This window comes from Mus musculus, chromosome 12 (genome assembly GCF_000001635.26).
Source record: "Mus musculus strain C57BL/6J chromosome 12, GRCm38.p6 C57BL/6J".
NCBI lineage: Eukaryota > Metazoa > Chordata > Mammalia > Rodentia > Muridae > Mus > Mus musculus.
The window spans coordinates 55,118,957-55,124,434 of NC_000078.6; positions in this window are offsets into that span (position 1 = coordinate 55,118,957).

Sequence of the window (5,478 nt, forward strand, 5' to 3'; positions counted from 1 at the left end):
AGTTAACATACATGCTCTTTCAGAGAGCAGGGTTCAGTCCCAGCACCCACATAACAGCCTTCCACCATCCATCATTCTTTTTTTTAGGGGACCCAAAACCTTCTGCCCACCACAGGGACTGCATACATGTGGTACACAGAAGTACACGCAGGCAAGACACCCATACATGTTAAATATTGAAAAGAATTGACATTTCTGACACTTGGGTTTTGGTCTTTTGAAACAGGGTTTCTCTGTGTAACTCTACTTGACCTCTGTAGACCAGGCTAACCTTGAACTCGGAGATCTGCCTGCCTCTGCATGAGCCACCCCTGCACAGCTATATTCACATTCCAAACACTTTCCCCAACCTAGAGAGAACAAGGTGGAACAACCCTACTTGTGGCTGTATTTTTTTCTTCCTTTTTTTTTTAATTTTAGTTTATAAAAAATGACTTGTTTTGTTTTTAAGTGCATGTTTTGCTTGCCTGTACATGTATCTGTGTCAGTGCGTCAGATCCTCTGGAACTGTGACCAGCCATGTCGGTGCTGGGATTTGAACCTGGGTCCTCTGGAAGAGTAGCCAGTGCTCTGAACCGCTGAGCTATTTTTTCAGCTCTGTGTATTTTTATTGAGCCAGCTAATTCCTTGTTCTTAAGTCGTATGATTGTGTATGTGAGTTGCAGGTGCCTGATGAGTCAGGGAACATTGAAGGCCCTGGAGCTAGCATTCCAGGCAGCTGTGAACCCCTGCGGGCATGGATGCTTGGAACGAATGGATGCTGGGAACAGGTTCTCAGGAGAGCAGCTTGTGCTCTTAACTGTTGGGCCGTCTCTCCTGTCCCAGATGGCACTTTTTCCAGAGATAAACTACTATCTACAGTAAGGGAAGAAACCATAATGCCTCATTTTCATATTTGAAGAGTTAATGCTTAATTGCGTTTTATGCTCTTAGAGGTATTGAGTGCTGGGTGAAGTGGGCCTGACTTTAATCCAGCGCTCAGACAGCAGAGACAGGTGAATCTAAATGTGAGGTTACTCTGGCCTACATACTTTGGGGACAACCAAAGCAATCAAGTGACACCGTGTCTCAAAAAGTAGAAAGGGAGGCTTGTTCCTTTATTGTAAAATAGGATTTCAACCTTTACTGTGTTCTTAGCTAGGCAAGGCATAGTAATCTCGGTTTTTGCCATTAGCCTAAACTGCACATTTTTGATACTTCACTTGATAGGACATTGGAGAATGAGTCCCATCAGTTGATATGTGTGCCTTGATTGTATAATAGTTATTGTACTAACAAATACTGTATCAGCTTGCCCTGAGGCAAGAAGACAATTATTATTATGATTTTAAAAGATGAATAACGCCGGGCGTGGTGGCGCACGCCTTTAATCCCAGCACTCCAGAGGCAGAGGCAGGCGGATTTCTGAGTTCCAGGAGAGCCTGGCCTACAAAGTGAGTTCCAGGACAGCCAGGGCTATACAGAGAAACCCTGTCTCGAAAAACCAAAAAAAAAAAAAAAAAAAAGATGAATAATGGAATCCTTGAAATACATAATAACTATATATAATTTTATGTATATTATAATTGTATATGTTCATATATAATACTATATGTATATGTTTGAGATAGAAGGGTTTACTACATTGCCAGTCTGATCTTGAATTCCTGGGCTCAGAAGACTCTCCTACCTCATCCTTCTTTGTAGCTGGCACTCCAGATAGGTGCCATTGTGCCTAGCACTCCTGAGGTTTGAATCCTGGCTTATTCCTAACTTGTGCCCGTTCTCATCTATAAAAGCTGACAATTATAGTGTTACTTCAGAGTAGTTCTAAGGAAGAAACATTGATAGACCTTAATACAGTTCCTGGCAATTGCATCCATTAATGAAACCACTTCTTTTACTTGAAAAATTTCTTTATGCCTGAAAATCAGCAAAAATGTGTTGTCATTTTTCTCTTGGGCTTCATCATCCCCATTATCAATTGCAGGGCTGGGACTCAACTCAGACATATGCCAGGCAAGCCCTCTACCACTGAGCACATGTGTCCCTCAACCTCGTGTGCCGTATTTGATGAAAACATCCACCTTTAGAAAAAATTCTGCTTAAGCAATAAGAAAACCTGCAAGGTAGCTCCAACTAAATAGGTGTGCTTGTGAGCACGCACTAGAGCACACACACACACACACACACACACACACACACACACACGCTCACACACACACGGAGCTGTGTAAAAGCCATCATGTTCAACGAGTATTTCTGATTTGCAGGTTTTGTTCAGCTTCATTTTCTTAGTTTTACATAGTGGGTAGATCCAACTTTGCCTTTATAGCTCTGGGTGCTCCCTCCATATTCCAGCTTCTTTAACCGACAGTGTGAAAGGACATATGCTTGGCCTGTGGCTTTGTTGCCTGCTTTCATTTAGTTGTGCTGTGACAGTTTGGAAATGGCCATAAATGCTCAAACAACTGGAATTTCTCTACATTTTACTTTGTATGGTGGATTTATAAGGAATTGCTCTTCAACTTCCTCTGTTAAAAATCTGCTGTTTTGCGGCTGGAGAGCTGGCTCAGTGGTTAAGAGCACTGGCTGCTCTTCTAGAGAGCCTGGATCCGATTCCCAGCACCACATGGCAGCTCACAGCTGTCTGTAGCTCCAGTTCCCAGTACCACATGGCAGCTCACAGCTGTCTGTAGCTCCAGTTCCCAGCACCACATGGCAGCTCACAACTGTCTGTAGCTCCAGTTCCCAGAACCACATGGCAGCTCACAACTGTCTGTAGCTCCAGTTCCCAGCACCACATGGCAGCTCACAACTGTCTGTAGCTCCAGTTCCCAGCACCACATGGCAGCTCACAACTGTCTGTAGCTCCAGTTCCCAGTACCACATGGCAGCTCACAGCTGTCTGTAGCTCCAGTTCCAGGGGGTCTGACAGCTTCACAGATACACATGTATACAAAACACCAACACAAATACAATTTTTTTTTAAAAATTGCTGTTTTTAGAAAATACTTGCAGTTTATCAAAATAGCTTAAAATTTTAAAATAGGGCTGGTGAGATGGCTCAGTGGGTAAGAGCACCGGACTGCTTTTCCGAAGGTCCGAAGTTCAAATCCCAGCAACCACATGGTGGCTCACAACCTCCCGTAATGAGATCTGACTCACTCTTCTGGAGTGTCTGAAGACAGCTACAGTGTACTTACATGTAATACATGAATAAATCTTTTTTAAAATTTTTTTAAAAAATTTAAAAGTTTTAAATTTTCAGTAAACATGGTACTTGTAAATCACGAATATTATTCTGATTTAGCAGTGAAAATTTTAACTTAATGTTTGTTGCTTATTTGCCAATTAGCCTGCATTTATAGATACCTACAATTTAATACTGACGATTGTTGGTTGCCCCTCATGCCAGTAAGAGGGAAGAGAGATTTGAATACATACAGTGCAGAACTGTGTTATTTATAAGACCAATTCATAAGACTTAACAATTTGCTATTTTCAGTTGATCACAGTTTGGTTTTGATGTTTTGGATCATTTCATTGTTTTGTTTATACCACTGTATCAAATTAGGTCATGTCATAACTTGTTTGCTTCAAGCAAGGTGATTTGGTTGTATTTATAAGCAGTTTTTCAGTGAAGATGGATTCAGTGAAGCCCAGCAGGTGAGTAGAATACGTTGGGAGATAGTGTGTGTGAGAAAACATGTTTAAAGAGGCACAGCACCACAAAATCTGTCAGAGGAGTAGCCAGTCCCTTCTTCCTTCTCCAGCTATGGCAGAGATGAGGTGGCCCAGCAGGAACTACCCCCCCCCCCAAAAAAAAAAAAAAAAAAAAAAAAAAACCGGCTGCTCTTGTCAAAATGGAGGCATGGAAGCATCTAGGCCTGCAGCCTTCATGGGAGCTGTCCAGGACAGTATTCCTGCCTCGGCCTACTGCTGTCATGAGGAGCTGTCCATCCTGCTTCAGCCTCCAGCTGAGGTATCTGTATGTCCAAGGGGAGCTGTCCACAAATGCAGTACCTCCTCTCCAGCTTCCCCCAGCAGCCCCAGAGAGATGGCGTCTCAGCAAAAGCTGGCTGCACCCAGAAAGGATTCAACACCCTAACTCGTGGGACTGATGCAGGGAAAGGAGGCATGAAAAAAGCCACCAATCCCCGAGCTCCCCAAACTCAAGACTTGAAATCCCATCAAGCCTCAACCTGGAAATCTCTGGACAAAGGTCCAGTTTCCTGCTGTCCACTCCTGGGAGGAGCAGAGGGCAGCCATCCCTGGATTTGTCTAACACACCTTGGACCCTCCAATAAATCTCTTTGATGAGATTTCCTGCTCGGTGTGACTCTAGTTGGAAGGAGCCAAGTAGAAAAGTCAAAGAGAAGAAGCAAAGAGGAGGTGAGGCTGAAACCCCTGAGCTGCTCAGCTCAGCTGGGGATACCCTCCCCTAGGAGCTGCAAGGCCTCCGCTGAGGAGGCTTCCTCTCAGAGCTGTGTGGTTCCTGAGCTCCTGTGTCCCAGGATGCCCTTCCACTGGGACACCTTCTCCCCTCAGAGCTTTGTGGTTCCTGGCCTTCTGCATCCCAGCATACCCTCTCATCTGAATAGAAACACTTATACAGGGGACTTTAGGTCATCACACTTCTTTGGGCTGTGAATACGGGTGTGGACCACCAGACTGGCCTGTATTTTTTTGAAGACTTGTTTGTTTATTTTATGTATATGAGTACACTGTAGCTGTACAAGATGGTTGTGAGCGGTCATGTGGTTGCTGGGATTTGAACTCAGGACCTTCAGAAGGTCAATCAGTGCTCTTAACCGCTGATCCATCTCTCCAGCCCTCGCCTGTATTTTCTATTTTATCTTTCTATGTATCAATGAAGATCTTCGTGTTAATAAAAAGCTATTGAGGCAGGCGGATTTCTGAGTTCGAGGCCAGCCTGGGCTACACAGAGAAACCCTGTCACCCAAACAAAACAAACAAACAAAGCTATTTACCTGGAAGTGCTCCAGCTAGCATAATGTCGAAGTCACGAAATAATAGCTCAGTGTCGTTGTGGCACTTGACTCAAATCCCAGCACACATCCTTTACTTAGGGAGTTTTTGATGCCATGAGACCTTGCCTCAAAAAGAAAACCAACAAGTCTTGTATAATTATTGCGACTATTTCTTTGATCACTAGGAAAAATAAAGTCTGGAAGGAGGCTGTCCCCCGACACACAGTCCTATAATAAATAAAATCACCATTCCCCAGCATGCTGTAAGTTCACCTTCGGGTCTTTATTTCAAGGGTATTTCGTGAGAAATGAAACATGTAACATGAGAGGTGCGTTTTAGACCTTTAGAGCCCGTGCCTCCATCTCAGCTTCCGACAAGAATGCAGTTCTGGTTTTACCAGCTGGGAACCGGTGTGGTGGGTTCTCAGTCCCAGACTGGGCCCTGCGCAGCCCGCGTGATCATCCGGCGCAGGTAGGGCGGTACCTGCAGAGGCCACGCCCCCGG